The sequence below is a fragment of the Bos taurus genome, chromosome 13 (assembly GCF_002263795.3).
Source record: "Bos taurus isolate L1 Dominette 01449 registration number 42190680 breed Hereford chromosome 13, ARS-UCD2.0, whole genome shotgun sequence".
Lineage (NCBI taxonomy): Eukaryota > Metazoa > Chordata > Mammalia > Artiodactyla > Bovidae > Bos > Bos taurus.
The window spans coordinates 48520228-48537382 of NC_037340.1; positions in this window are offsets into that span (position 1 = coordinate 48520228).

Consider the following 17155-nt stretch of genomic DNA (forward strand, 5'->3'; position numbering starts at 1 on the left):
GTTCTCTTTGTTATTCTCTCTACTAGTTCTGTTGCTACATGATTTATGTTTTGGCTCATAGTGTGCTTAATTTTTTCCCCTATGGAATTCTTGCATTTAAGTAAGAAACTCTGGTTTTATTTCCATTTATTCAACAACTATATGTTGAAGGTCCACTCTATGTATTGATAAACAGTGATTCCATTAATGATTGCAAAATCACAAATGCCTATGAGGTAAACATAAACAGATTAAGTTACTTTTAGTTGAGCCATGGTTAGTATTAATATTATATATATTTAATCATAATCTATTGTTTAAAATAGATCAACCAATTGTGTAGTGATTTTACTCTAATCCAAATATTTGACTAGAGCACAAAGGGAAAGGCAGCTATAAATAAAAGCAGGTAGTGGTAACACCAAACACCCTTACCCTTTAGATTCAGCACAAGTTATGAGCCTTTATATCCATCAATGCCATCTCTGAGCACCCCTCTCCCTAAGCCTTCCCTGCCATAGACAGAGCTGCTAAACAGTTCTGGGCTCTGACTCTGCCATTATAAAGTCTCCCTACATTATCCTCATTACTTCTTTGATCCTCTCAAGGGGGCTGTACCTGTGCTAAGATCTTTCTGTGTGTGTTTTCCTGCCCATGCCTTAATTCTATATCAGGCAGTTTTTCTCACATGCAGGCTAACACTGTCTTTAATCTTCTTTACCTTAAACTCTTTTCTTCCTTGCCTGTTAACATTTGGTGCATTTTACAGAAGCCTGTATCTGTCTGTTTCTCATCCCAAGTGATTCTGATGCATGTGGTATGAGGACCATTCTTAGGGGAAAAGCATACATTTTTGGTATTAAGTATACCCTGGTTTCAGTGGTGGTCTGCCACTACATAGCTGAGTTACACTGAGGAATGAAGCCCTTGTATACAGATCCATAAAATGAGGGTTCATGAGAACACCAGGTTGATTTACGTTTGTCTCATTTCTGCTTTTAGATTTTGTAAATCATCTCTGGTAGATGGGATTCTGTGAGCAATAAGGGATTGGTTGAAGATAGGAGCACAAATATTTTATCACCAGTAGCCATTAAAGCAATGCTACAGAACAAGATAGCTTTGTTTGGTGGCTTGGTGGTGGCAGTCTGTAGGTCAAGACTGTCCAATAGAAATATAAGGCAAGACACAAAAGTGATTTAAATGTAAAGAAATATTCAAAATTAATCTCTACTATAAATTGTATTTAATTTAGTATGTTCCAAATACTATTACTTAAAGATGTAATAGATGCTAAAAATTATTAATATTTTACATTCTCTTTGTCAAACTAAATCTGTGAAATTGGTCTAAGTTTTCCAGTTAGAGTACATTGCAAGTTGGGCCCTAAATTTGTATCAGAAATAAGTGAACTGTAGTTTGTAAAAATTTGTGGTTGAAAAAGTAGATTCACACACCGACTTACTCTAAACATAATTAATTTTTTTCCCAATAATTGAGTCGATTATAAGTTTAAAATTAAAATGGAAATAAATAAATAAACTCAGTTTCTCAGTCATACTAGTCGTATTTCATGGCTTAATAGCTACATGTGTTGGATAGTGCTTTATTAGGTAATGTGGATCCCAAGTCATGAGGTTTGTGGACGTAGATGGGTCCTTTGCCATAGAATTAACCAGCCAGTTTTTTTCTTTGTTTAGTAGGGAATTATATTAACCACATTGCCCATTAAACCTGCGGACATAGTTCATACATAAAGAACCCTTCCCTCCTTTTTTTTCCCTCAGAAAAATGGGTCACATTTTTTATTTTATTCATGGGGCTGAATTTCATCATTTTGTCTGCTACAAGCGATACAGTTTTTCAAAACTGTCCTGTGGGGAATCTGAGTATTTTTTCAGCTTGCAGCTGCACTATTGTTAGGTCAACAATTAGCCTAGTCTTCTGAGTTGCATAACAAATATACCAGCTCCCAGGAAATGAATGATGCCAGGACAAACTTAACGCCAATGTAGGTGGAATTTTATTTAATGTGTCCTGCTCTGTGTTTGTGATAAGACAGGACTGTAAAATAATGTGGCACACTTAAATATTATATTTTTTTAAAAAAGAATAAAAGAATGGGAATTCTTCTTTCATATTTATTGAGAAAAGGTCCAAACGGAAAAACTAGAAAGGTCTTAGAACTGAACTCTGTGTGTGTAATCGAACATTAATCGAAGTTTTGTGCATGTTTTGTTGTGTCTGACTCTCTGCAGCCCCATGGACTGTGACCCACCAGGCTCCTCTATCCAAGGGATTCTCCAGGCAAGTATGCTGGAGTGGGTTGCCATTTCTTTCTCCAGGGGATCTTCCCCACCCAGGGATTGAACCCAGGCCTCCTGCATTGCAGGCGGATGCTTTACCGTCTGAGCTACTAGGGAAGGCCAATCAAAGTTTACTACACTTCATAATTTCAGATGTCCGCAAGTAGGGAAAATGTAAGGAAGTCACAGATGATTTAAAATAAAGAAACAAATGTATGAAAAGCCCGCAGCTGACATCATACTCAGTGGTGGAAAACTGAAAGCTTTTCTTCTCAGATTAGGAGTAAGACAAGGATGTCCACTTTGCTACGTCTGTTCAACACAGTACTGGAAATATCAGCCAGGGCAATGAGGAAAGAAAAAGAAGTAAAATGTATTTGAGTTGTAAAGAAAGAAGTAAAGTTATCTTTGTTCACAGATGGCACAATTTTATATTTAGAAACCTTAAAGTTTCTAGAAAGAAAAAAGAAACTGTTAGAACTAATAAATGAGTTCATCAAAATTGAAGGATACAAAATCAAAATAAAAAATCAGCTGCATTTTTATAGCAACTAAAAATGAATTACTTGAAAAGGAAATTGAGAAACCAATCCCATTTACAATAACATCAAAACAATAAAATAATAGGAATATACTTTACTATGAAAGTGAAAGGCTTGTACACTGAAAACTATAAAGCTGTACTTTAATGAAGACACAAATAAATGAAAAGATATCTTATGTTCATAGATTAGAAGACTCAATTTGTTAAAATGTCCATGCTACCCACAATGATCTACAGATTGAATGCAATCCCTACACAAATCCCAGTGATTTTTTTTCCCCAAAGAAATTAAAAAAAAAATTCTCAAATTCAAATAGAATCACAAAGGACTTCAAATAATCAAAGTAATCTTGAGAAAGAAGACAAAAGCTGCATACATTACCCTTCTGATTTAAAAATGTTATAAAGCTATATAATCAAAACATATGGTACTGGCATTAAGACACACAAAGGTTCACTTGGGTTCAAGGGAGTCTCTCCATAAGATCTCTCCAGCAGACAACATGAAAACATGGCAGCTCATCATTCCCATAGTCTACTGGCTAAAGCAGTCACCAGGTACACTCAGATTCTAGGTGACTAAGAAATAGACTACTTTTAAATGAGGAAAAGGCAAAGCCACATTTCAGAAGTGCACAAAGAATGGGAGACATTGTTTCAGGCATTTTTGGAAAATAAAATCTGCTATTATAGGCAATAGAAAGGTCATGAAGTAGCAAAGAAGGAAAACTGTACCTTAAATACCAGGATAGTTGACTCCAGACTCCAAGTACTATTGCTTGTTTGACATAAACTGTTAAGTCAAACACAGTTTGCTAAATTAAGGGAATTAGAGCTTCTTAGTTCCTTACTTTTAGTTTGATCTTATTGTGTACCTTAGGCTCATTTATCTATTGGCATTTATGTTTCGACTAAAAAACTTGCTTTGTTATGGGGCCTCCAAAGTGCAGAATTTGACTCAGTAGTTTATCTAAAATTGTAGCTCACTTTGCATAGTTTTGACATGTTAGGTTTCATTCATCCATCCACCCATCCATTGATTCAGTATTAATTTAGTGTCTACTATGTACCAGATGGATTTCCCTGGTGGCTCGATGGTAAAAATCCACATGCTGTGGGGTGGACCTGATGCCTGCATTGGTTAGATCCCCTGGAGGAGGGCATGGCGACCCACTCCAGTGTTCTCGCTTGGATAATCTCCATGGACAGAGGAACCTGATGAGCTATAGTCCATGGTGTTGCAAAGAGTCGGATACGACTGAGTGACTAAGCATGGCACATGTACTAGACACTGCTTTTAGTGATGCAGTTACCGCATTGAGCAACACAGACAAAATTCCTGGGCTTATGGAGTTTACATCCTCCATTATTTCTCAATTGGAAAGCAGCTCAGAGCAAGGCAGAGGGATGGTTATGACTAATGAGAATTGGGAATACAAATAGAACGTCTGTAAGACTCTAATGGTATGAGAAGAAATACTTTCTTCTTAACCAGCACATAAACACATTGGGGGAAACCCATTTCTTTCAGCACATGTGGGGAAAATAAAATCTACTGGTGAATGTTGAGGAAAACTCTTTTGGAAGACTGGAACGATTTTAAATTTACCAGGAGGCTGTAAATGAGGTTAGCGGTTGTGTTTATTGGGTCAGAAAAAAGAAACTCAGACTGGGAAGTCCCAAGGAGCTATTATTATTATCAGTTTCAATGACCTTAGATCCTTTTCATTCTCCTGGCTGCTAGGCGGCCATGAGTTGTGGAATGCTTCGGATTTTATCCTATACTAATTTCAGAAACTTCAGCAAAGTATAAAAGAGGAAGGTAATGATGATTCACAATTTCACTCTCCAAAGATTATCTCCACAAATTTTTTGAAATATTTTCTCAGTGTCTTTCTAAATAGCCATACGCACAGCCAAAGCCATGGATCTAAGAAATTTGGGATCCCACACCATAAACCATTCTGCTCTTTTCCTTTAACACCATAAAAATGTGCTTTTCCCTACATTATCAAACATTTCTAGAGTGGTAAATTTGCAATGGCTGTGTAAAATTATATTATACCAATGTTAATCCTTATTTTGGATATTTACAAAGTTTCTTTTGTTATTAATACCATTGTAATAAACATGTGTGAGCACTGATGTTTGTGTATATCTCTGACTTTTTTTCCTTAGGATAAACTCTTAAAAATGGGATTCCTTGGTCAAAGATACAACATTTTTAGGGCAAGCAGTTCTGTCTCCTCCAGGCAAACAAAAAAGGGGAATTTTAATTCACTATATTAGTACTGAAATGGCATCTGATGGTTGTGTAGGTAAGACACAAGCTTGTTTTGTTTCCAGAGGTACTATTATAATAACTGTCTTATACAATTTCATAATGAGGGGAAACCTCCTATGATAGCATTGCCAAGGCTGTTTTTGAGAAGAGTTCAGGAGCAATATCCTCAATGTACGACCGTAGTTTTTTTTTTTTTTTTCTTTTAAATTTACTTCTTACTTCCCAAGTCAAAGCAAGAGAAGCGGACACGTAAATTGGAGGCTGCATCCATCACTTACAGCTGCTCCTGATAAAAGAGGAGCAGCTCCAAGTGCCTCAGTGCCGGCAGCTGCTTTCTTGACGGCTATCATCTCCCTCCCGTATCATCTCGGGCTTCTCATTTTGTCCAAAGTGCAGAGCCAAGAGGCGTCTAGTCTCAAGCCTGGGACCTGCTCACCTTATCACTCTGGCACTGCATCCCACGAAGAAAAGGGCTTGTTTCCCCCCACCCCCACCCTTTTAGCAGTTTACAACAAATTGGTCTCTTGTATACAGAAAGAGCAGGCCCTAGGCTGGATCTGACTCTGTTGTTTGGAACAGTTTATGGCTTATTTTGGACTCTCCAGGCAGGGCCATAAATACACAGTTAATCTGCCTGATAGCAGGAACAGCACTTTGGCCCCAAGAGATTAACCACATGTGAAATACAGAAACCCCATCTATCCTGCACCAGCCAGCTGTATGCAAGGCCAGCCCTCTGTGGGCTGACTGGGGGACTGAGGCTCCAACTGCCTCTCTGGCCCTTTCCTTTCCCTGCACTGTCCAACCCCTGGTGCCATCCAGGGTCCTTCCTGGCCCTTGGAAAAGATCTAGCAGTTACTTAAGCTGTTGCTTGTCTCTTTTAGTTTAAATTTGGGGTTTAATCCCTATCATGGTGACTTGAAAAACCTTGTTACCTCTTATTTGGTCATTTAGGGCTGTGGGGTTCAAAAAGGTTGCCACTAGTCACATGTGGCTATTGAAACTTAGATGAATCACAATGCACTCAAGTAAAAAATTCAGTTTCTCAGTCACACTATGAGTCAAGTGCTCAGTATCTCATAGTATTGAATAATGAAGACATGAACACTTTCACGATCACAAAAGGTTTTATTGGTCAGATTTGATTTAGGACATTTGCACTGGAAAAGGCAAATGTAAGAAAAATGGTCTCCTCACTTCATATTTCGGACTTTTGTTGTTGTTGTTGTTGTTGTTAGCCTATACATGAAAAAAAAGTTATAAATATAGCTGAAAGGTATTAAACTTTGGTACATGCCAGGAAATGTGCTTAGAGCCTTATATGCTGTACCTCATTAAAATATCAAAATAAGCCTATAAAGTAGGGACTATTATTGTGCCCTTTTTACAGATGGTGGTAAGAAAGGTAGAGAAATTCTCCCAAGATCATTCAGCTAGACTTTGATTCCATTCTGCCTTCCTCCCAGGTAACCTGCCCTCCACCCCAGTGAAGCCTCATGACCAGGCTGCCACCTTGGGTTCCAGGACAGTTTGGGGATTTCTGAAGTTCCTTGACTCCACTGGAGTGAGAGTTTGAGGTTGGAGGGCTGCTCTGCCTTGGTCAGGTGCCTCCAGTTGTACACTCCTCAGATCCAAGTAAACCTGGAAGTCTTCTAGAATCCCTATCTTTCCAGTTTTATGGCCCTGTAAGGGGATAGAATCTGGGGTTCTTGGCCTGTCATCTTGATAGGGGAATTTCAGAAGATTCCCAAGTTTTTCCAGCTTAAGATAAGAGGTGATTTGGAGACTGAATGATTTGGCCTGTTCGAGCTGCCCTGAATATCCTCAAGTGCCAGGAATGTGCTTTGGGTGGATAGTCACACAGAGGGGACACAGGGATAGTGAAAGGAAGGGAGGGATAAAGAGGCCCTAGAGTAGTCCTATAGAGGGCTCTTGCCATGTCCCCAGGGCATTTCTCTATAGCCAGCTACCTTCTCACACAAGGTACCAGTCACTATCTACCCTGTCCCAGGTCTTGCTTCCTCCCTTTTGCATGTCTGTGGGCATGAAGTTGTCTCTCCATTTTGGATGTGAGCCAGCATGCTAGCACTTTGTGAGTTGAGTGTCAGGACAAGGTGCGACTTGATTCTCCCAGAAATCTCCCTTGTTCTAGAGATAGCCTGGGGGGCCAGGGAGCTCTGAAGGACCAAAGTTCAATTCCCTCCACTCCAATCACACTCGAATCTCAGGAGGTGTAAGTTCCATGTTTTCCAGTGGTGACAGATTAGAGGGGGGCCAGACCGGACAACCCAGCTATGGCTGGAGGGCCTTAGAGGTGGGCTGATTAGGCTAAGCTGCTTGGCACAGGTCGGATTGGGCCTCCTGAGGGGAACACTCCACTCTTGCCTCTCCGGCAGCAAAGCCTGTTGTGGAGCACAGAGCCCCTGCACTGCGTGTCTGAAAGCTTGACTGGTGGGAAACTGTGGACTTTTCTGTTATTGTTGTTTGTGTGCATGAGAAACTCCTTAGTCAAACTGTGGGCTCCTGAAGAGTAGAGTGTACCTTTTTCTTCACCAAGTACTGGGTTACCTTTACTCAATGTGTGTGTGCTAAGTTGCTTCAGTCGTGTCTGACTTTTTGGAACCCCATGGACTGTAGCCTGCCAGGTTCCTCTATGCATAGGATTCTCCAGGAAAGAATACTGGAGTGGGTTTCCTTGCCCTCCTCCAGGGCATCTTCCCGGCCCAGGGATTGAACCTGCATCTCTTACATCTACTGCATCGGCAGGCAGGTTCTTTACCACTAGCACCACCTGGCCATGATCAAAAAATGGGAGGCTGTGGAGGAGGCCATGGCAAGATGGTAACATATTTTGTTAAAAAAAAAGTAACATATTAACTAGTTTATATTATTTTACCCACTTTTAGGAAAAATTTTTCTATATAACCCACCTTCCTATATTTCTTACTCTTCATCTAACTTGTTTATTCTCTCTTTTAATTCATACAAAGAAAAAAATAAGAATGTTATCCACAAACTATTAACTTTTGATTTTCTATAAGTATTGGGTTTGCATCTCAGTCAAATAACAACTTCAGGTAATTTAAATAAATATGGAGTGTCCCAGAAGCTATGGGGCAGGTCACAGACTTGAGAAAAAGCCCAACACCTGGGTATTGGAAGGTTAGTATCAAAGGGGGCTTCCAGACATGGGTAGTTGAAAATAAAGGAAACCTTCCTTGTGCTGGAGTCCATCAGTTCAAAGCATTTTTCAATCCTAACATGCCTTCCTTCAAGATTCAAAATCCTGGGAGAGGAGAGTTTGATTGGCCTAGATTGGGTCACATAACCACATTTGGCTTCAACTGATGGGAAGGGGAACAGGTGTCATTACTAAGGGAAAAGGGGAGATGTGCTGGGAAGGCAAAAACAACAACAGATGATCACTGCAGATCATAGATACTTTATGTTCATCTGTGATTTCTAGATATTTTTGTAAAAATCATTAAAAATATATTTATATATATTTTATAATAAGAAAGTCTTTAAAATTTATTTTGGTATGTAAAAAAAGATATAAAAGAGCAACACTGCAAGAGGATGCTGGTATACTGGAAAAGAATCAGAGGTGAATATTTGAGAAGGGACAGAAAACCATGCAAAATGTATTTTGGGGAGGAGTGTCGGATATGTTAATCAGCAGACAAGGAGACTCAGGTGCATCCTTGTGACTGCCTTCCACCACTTGAGGGAACAGTGTCAGGATGTGGTGGGTGTGTCCTTCAAGGCTGTGCTTCTGAGGGTCTTCACTGCCCAGAGATATGAAGGATGGCTGAGAGCTCATGCATGACCTCACCAAGCATATCCATGGAGGGACTCAATGACTTATGCCATGCTTGGTGTAACTGGATAAGAAGATTCTGGCATCCCTTCCAATTCTTACTCCTATGATTCCATGACTCACCATCAACATGTATTTATAGGGGAAGAAGGAAAGTCAATTTTCTGAAAGTCAAGTGAACAAAACCCAGTATCTGGATGACTGGGAAGAAGTATAAGAAAAATATAACTGTAACATTCTACATATTCAGAAGAATGTCCAAGAATATATTAAAGATTCTTATCTTTCAGGATCCTACTGTCTGCCCCATCTTTGGTGCACAGTCTCCTAATCCCTTACCTCCCAGCTACAACAGTAGAGAGAAGGAACAAAGTGAACTTTCTTTAAAATGACAACTTGGAGACAAAATTGAAATTTGTCAAATACATACACACATATGCATAAGACGTGAACTCAGAGAATTGCTCATTTGGTAAACTGGCATTCAGGGAATTGGCCTATGATGAACTGAACTTTCATTTTGAGACTACATATATGGGGAGCTGAACAGAAGTTTTACAATTTCCTCAGGCTGGGAAGATCCCCTGGAGAAGGGAAAGGCTACCCACTCCAGTATTCTGGCCTGGGGAATTCCGTGGTGTTGCAAAGAGTCAGACATAACTGAGCCACTTTCACTTTCACTTTTAAGTCTCAGAAAAATAATCTGCACTAGGATGTTGGGGACACACCAGCCTTCAGAGCCATCTTCAGAGTATCTCATTCTAGGGAAGGTTGGGACTTTTCTAGGTGCCGCAGGTCTTTAGGTGCCCTGGGTATTCTGAATGGTTCTGAGGGGTCCTTCATTGCTGATACGAATTAGAGCTGCTTTAGAAGGACTCGAGGGAAGAGCTGTACTGCAGTGAGAAGGCGTCTTGATTCAGTCAGCATTGTTCTGTGCCTTTCCTGGGGCTCATGTGTGGATCCTGCGCTGAGCCACTTTAATACACCTGCATGGATGAAGCACTTAACTCCCACAACTGCTGGAAGCACAGACTTAGCCACCAGTGGCTAGAATGCTTTAACAACTGGCTCAGCTGAATGGGGGGCTTTCCTGGTGACTCAGATGGTAAAGAATCTGCCTAAAATGCAGGGGACTTGGGTTCAATCCCTGGGTCGGGAAGATCCCCTGGAGAAGGGAATGGCAATCCACTGCAGTATTCTTGTCTGGAGAATTCCATGCACAGAGGAGCCTGGTGGGCTATAGTTCACAGGGTCTCAAAGAGTCAGACACAACTGAGCAACTTTCACTCGCTCACTCACAGCTGAATGGAGCTGCTTTGTCCAAGGTCACATCTCTTGCCAGGTGACCTATGACCAAAACTGAAATGGAGGTAGAAAGGTTCTATTTCCTTGCTCTAACTTGACAGCTTCAAAACTTAGCTCAGGTGAATTTTGGTCCCTCTGGGTCATCCTGGTGGCTTTGAAATTCTTCCTGCTGTATCATCTGCCTCATCCAGAATCAGTTCAGTTCAGTTGCTCATCGTGTCAGACTCTTTGCAACCCCATGAATCGCAGCATGCCAGGCCTCCCTGTCCATCACCAACTCCCGGAGTTTATTCAAACTCATGTCCATCGAGTCAGTGATGCCATCCAGCCATCTCATCCTCTGTCGTCCCCTTCTCCTCCTGCTCCCAATCCCTCCCAGCATCAGGGTTTTTTCCAATGAGTCAACTCTTCACATAAGGTGGCCAAAGTATTGGAGTTTCAGCCTCAGCATCAGTCCTTCCAATGAACACCCAGGACTGATCTCCTTTAGAATGGACTGGTTGGATCTCCTTGCAGTCCAAGGGACTCTCAAGAGTCTTCTCCAACACCACAGTTCAAAAGCATCAATTCTTTGGTGCTCAGCTGTCTTCACAGTCCAACTCTCACATCCATACATGACTACTGGAAAAACCATAGCCTTGACTAGATGGACCTTTGTTGGCAAAGTAATGTCTCTGCTTCTTAATATGCTATCTAGGTTGGTCATAACTTTCCTTCCAAGGAGTAAGTGTGTTTCAATTTCATGGCTGCAATCACCATCTGCAGTGATTTTGGAGCCCCCAAAATAAAGTCTGACACTGTTTCCACTGTTTCTCCATATATTTCCCATGAAGTGATGGGACCAGATGCCATGATCTTAGTTTTCTAAATGTTGAGCTTTAAGTCAAGTTTTTCACTTTCCTCTTTCACTTTCATCAAGAGGCTTTTTAGTTCCTCTTCACTTTCTGCCATAAGGGTGGTGTCATCTGCATATCTGAGGTTATTGATATTTCTCCCGGCAATCTTGATTCCAGCTTGTGCTTCTTCCAGTCCAGTGTTTCTCATGATGTACTCTGCAGATAAGTTAAATAAGCAGGGTGACAATATACAGCCTTGACGAACTCCTTTTCCTATTTGGAACCAGTCTGTTGTTCCATGTCCAGTTCTAACTGTTGCTTCCTGACCCAAAATATATTGTAGTAAATTATTACACTTAAAGAGTAAGTCACCACAAAAGAGCTTTGTGTTCAGTATTTCAGTTAATCTCATGTATATCCGTAGCATATGTGATATTATTATCACAATTTTAAAGCTAAGAAAACTAAGACTTAGATAAGTACACTAACATGATCAGCATCATAGATGGTAGTTGGTGACTATGGAGTAATTATTTATCTCCCTTATGTACTGTACACTTAGTTTTTTCTGAGCTCTTCAGTATTTAACTTTTCTTACAACTATGTGGGGCTTCCCTGATTGCTCAGTTGGTAAAGAATCCGCCTGCAATGCAGGAGACCCTGGTTCGATTCTTGTGTTGGAAAGATCTGCTGGAGAAGGGATAGTATCCAGTATTCTTGGGCTTCCCTTGTGGCTCAGCTGGTAAAGAATCTGCCTGCCATGAGGGAGACCTGGGTTTGATCCAAAGGTTGGGAAGTTCCCCTGGAGAAGGGCAATACTACCCACTCCAGTATTCTGGCCTGGAGAATTCCATGGACTGTATAGTTCATGGATTTGCAAAGAGTCAGACATGACTGAGTGACTTTCACTTCACTTCACACCTCTAAGTGAACCATGAGAAAGTTGAAGTTAATACCATTTGAAGTGAAGTGAAGTGAAGCTGCTCAGTAGTGTCCGACTCTGTTGTAACCCCATGGACTGTAGCCTACCATGCTCCTCTGTCCATGGGATTTTCCAGGCAAGAGTATTGGAGTGGGTTGCCATTTCCTTCTCTAGAGGATCTTCCCGACCCAGGGATCAAACCCAGGTCTCCCACATTGTAGGCAGACGCTTTACCATCTGAGCTATTAGGGAAGTCCAACTCAATATATATATTTAAGTGATGAAAGTGGCACAATATATTTAAAGGGATTAAAAGGAAGAACTTACAACCAAGAATGCTCTAACCACATAAGGTTTGGTGAAGGGTCACAGCAGGGCATGGAGTCCTGACTCCAAATCTATCTAGACTTTGGTTTAATAACCACACTGACGATGAAGTCCTGAAGTGGAAGTTGGTGCCTGTTTATACTCTGCTGGCAGTTCATGGACTTGAGGTGCACTGAGGATTATTATGTTTCCAGGAATGCTTGCAGGCTTTCAAACTCCTGGAGTATTTTTTAGTTTCTGGGAAAACCCCAAACTATGCCACGGCACATTGGTGCATCATCCAGTGCAAAGTAGAGATAGGAAAAGGATTCCTGGTATAAATATTCATGATTCTGAAAACACAGATGTTTTTCTTTCTTATGACCAAGAAAAGACAAAAAAGCTTCCATTAAAACAACTAGGGATATGGTTAGTAAAAATTAATCTTCATATTTTGCTCTGCTAATACCAGATAAGGATCACAGATCTGTCATCGAATTTCATAAGCATTTTCACAAACCCATAATAGTCTGGGTTCCCCCCCCAAAATTTGCTCTCACTGTGTCTGAAATTTCACAACAATACCCCTTTGAAGATTTACAGAAATTGTGTCTGATTTCTTAGTAATTCTTCTGGAGGCTACATCACTATTTCCAAGTATGTTTACGGCTTAAAAATAAATAGTGTAGACAGGAAACTTATGTGGGATGAACATGATCCTTATGTTTTAATCCAGCATTTCAGAAGAGTCAATATCCTAGTATGACTTAATGCTGCACACTGCCGGTAGTTTAGTTTGGCTGTTCCTTCCTTTTCTTCTTGAAGTATAATGGAAATAGAATGGGCAGAACATGGGTATTAAGTACTAGAGTTTTGAACTTGATCAGTGACCCACCAGCCTGCCTTGGTAAACAATGTACATTTTGTCTTCAAAAGCCTGGATGATACCAATGAGCTTATCTCCACATTAGGGAAATATATACAATATGAGGAAAAGGCCAGATTTTAGCAGCTGTTTGATTTAGCTTTGAGTTCTGGTCAACTAGAGTATCTGGGGCTGTCCTCCATTTCTTAATAGGGCAAGAGGTGTACACATCACAGAAAGACCCACCAACAAACAAGGTCTTTCAAGGTTATATATTCCTCTTACTGCCTATTAGATGTTACTCATCTTGTTGGACAGCTGCTCATTATAGTCATGCTTCAGTCATGCAGGATATTGACGCTTTCATTGACTCAGAATGTCATGTAAATAAATGTGGCTCTTAAAGACTATAGGTATTTTGGTTTGGAATTAGGGTGTCTTTAATTATGATTGGAGTTATTTCTCTACTGATCTCCAGTAGAGTATTGGGCACCTACTGACCTGGGGAGTTCATCTTTCAGTGTCCTATCTTTTTGCCTTTTCATACCGTTCATGAGGTTCTCAAGGCAAGAAGACTGAAGTGGTTTGCCATTCCCTTCTCCAGTGGACCACGTTTTGTCAGAATTCTCTACCATGATCCATCCATCTAGTCAAAGCTTTGCTTTTTCTTGAAGTCATGTATAGATGTGAGAGTTGGACTATAAAGAAAGCTGAATGCTTGATAATTGATGCTTTTGAACTGTGGTGTTGGAGAAGACTCTTGAGAGTCCCTTGGACTGTAAGAAGATCCAACCAGTTCAGCCTAAATGAAATCAGTCCTGAATATTCATTGGGAGGACTGATGCTGAAACTGAAACTCCAATGCTTTGGCCACCTGATAGGAATAACTGACTCCTTGGAAAAGACCCTCATGCTGGGAAAGACTGAAGGCAGGAGGAGAAGGGGACAACAAAGGACAAGATGGTTGAATGGCATCACTGACTCAATGGATATGAGTTTGAGTAAATTCCGAGAGTTGGAATTTAAACCACAGGGAGGCCTGACACGTGCTGCAGTCCATGGGGTCACAGAGTTGGACATAACTGAGTGACTGAGCTGAACTGAACTGAATTATGATTGCTTATTTCTTTGTTCCTTCTATACTATGCTCCATTTCTTCCCTACTTTCTCATTTTGGTGTGTCTTCTTTGAGTATGTGGGATAAAATGGTTCAAAGGTCATCTTTGTCCTTGAGTAGCTCAGATTCTGTGGGAATATGGACAGTTTATCTCTGAGGGTTTCACCAGAAAATGTCTTGAGTATTTAAAACAAAGGGACTTTAATGACGCAAAGAAGAGTAATGGCAGAGAATTGGGATCAAAGGTTTTGGAAGAGCTATGAAGCCAAAGAGGGATCAGTGAAGCCACCAGAGATTAGCAACAGCAGGAATCTCTTACTATCTCTTGGCAGGAGGGAGATGGAGAAAGAGGAGGTAAAGTTAGCTTGGAGAGATCAACTCTTGGAAGCAAGAACCTCAAGTAGGCCTATTCAGTGCGAACAGGGTTCATAGTGGGATGGTGTGCTGGAGACACTGTCCAAGGCAGAGAAGAGAGACTCTGGCTTCTCCCTTTGTCTGCTTTTCTACCTCCTGTCCCTTTATCCCACTGAACAAGCCCAATAAAGATTCTATTGTGAATATTGCTTACCTACTATGACAGCTCTGGGCCTATTTTCCCTCTGATCCAGTTTTCAACCCTCCTTTTCTCTGTCCTGAATCTCAGGAACTGACAGAGCCCGGGAAACAAAGGCAGTAGGAGTCAGCCCTTGAGATTTAGTACCAAGAAGTTGAGAGCTGAGCCCTGGATGGGAGGGCCGAGTGTCAGGGTCATCACAGCACGTAATCAGTACCCACATTAGAATCTGGACTGGGGTGTTCTTTCTCTAATTCTCCATCCTGCTACTTCCTGCCTGCCTTTAGAATCCAATTCAGTGTCGCTCTTCTGGAAAGCTTTCTTTTGATCCTGCTAGTCCGAAGTCTGTCTCTTTTGTGTTCCCATAATGTTCTGGCATACTTTTTTTAGGGCATGGATTGTACTAAATTATAATTGACAGTGTACTGCTTTGTCTTTCTCCATTAGTCCCAAGTCTTCTTGGTGGCAGGACCATTTCTTATCCATCCGTCTATCCTCAGTCCCAAGCATACCTCTTCAGTAGGAGGTCAATAAACAATAGAAGAAATCCCTAAATCTTGTGAACAGAGATGTGTAAGACATTAACAGATATCTTCACTTGCTAGTCACTTGCTTATAAAACACAAAAATTGTGCAAATGAAAAATGGTCTGATTAGCTTTTGTCCTTGGTTTTATTTTTGAGCCATATCTAAGCTCCATAGGTTTTGAGCTGAATGTACTTTATCATTCCTTTAGGATGCTAAATGTGTCTTTGGCAGTTAGAAACTGTTGACAGATTGCTGGAAAGGCAACCCGAGATGACAGAAGTGTGAAATAAATGGACTTGGGAGCTGCAAATGTATCTTCTGAATGCTCCTTTCTCTTACACCAATGGCTATTTGCCAGAATAATATGTCAGTTTGTCTTTCTTTCTTTTCTCCATTCCACTACAAATGGAGAATTGCTACGTTAGACAGGACAACAGAAAATAGTTTTTATTTAATTATTGGAATGAGAGAGTACATGATCTTCATGTTTCTATCTCACTGATTCTTTTCGTTTCCAACAATTATTCCCATTCTCTACTGAGTCTGATTTGATGACTTTTTTGTAGGTCAAATGACACCCTCTCTGGCCAAAGTATCTTGGCTCCTCTCTTCGTCTTGGGTGCATGGGAAATGAGTTGACATAATTTATCATAAAAATTCCTTTCAAGCCTGTGTAGAATTTGTCTATTCATAAAGTAAGTAGCAATTTATATCATGAATGTATGTTGTTGAAATTTAACTTAAAAATTGGGGGAGCATTCAAAGGTATAAAGTTTTTAAGGTCAGAAAAATTTAAATTTCACTTCAATATATTTGATGAAACATATAAACGTATTTCATTATATCTCAGATTTCAAATATATTTTCATTCATTCTTATCTACCTATCACCTAGTTTTCCTCTCCCAAATAAATTACTATTACTCACTCTTTGTGTATTTTAGTAGAGCTATTTCATGCTTATAAGAGCAAAGTATTCACTCCCTCCGCACACCCAACACACACACACACAACACTTGGTACAAATGGAGTATATTGAAGTTGTTGTTTTGCACTTTCCTCTTACATTTTTTTTTTTTTTGCTCAACACTACATAACCCATAAATCTGATCACAGCAAGGAAGTTCCTTTTTTACCCAAATTTCCTAAATAGTCCCTTTGATGCTTGGAAGTTACATTTCTGTTGGATAATGGATATATATATATATGGATATATATATACTTTATATATATATGGATATATAATGGATATATATATGGATATATATAGATATATATGGATAATGGATATAGATATATATAGATATCTATATCCATTATCCATATAAATATATCCATATCCATAAATATATCCATATAAATATATCATATATACATATAAATATACATATAAACATATATATATGGGTATATATCCATATATATCCATTATCCATATAAATACATTCATATCCATACAATATATCCATATAAATATATCCATATCCATATATATATCCATATAAATATCTATATCTATATATACATCTATATATATATACTTTCATTTTTAAAATCTGTAACACTGAAGAGACAACACCTTAAACTTCCCTAGTTGAATATCCCTAGTCTAACTTTATAATCTGCTAGAGATGTTAGAGTGAAAGAAATTGATGAGAACATAAGAGAGTTGAGATTTTGGGGGAGAAAGACTGTTGTGTCTAGGAAGAGAGGTACTGAGAGGAAACTTTTCCTGCTTCTTTGATTTGTAGAGTGTCCTTCCAAAATGTAAACAACTTAGAGGAGGCTAAG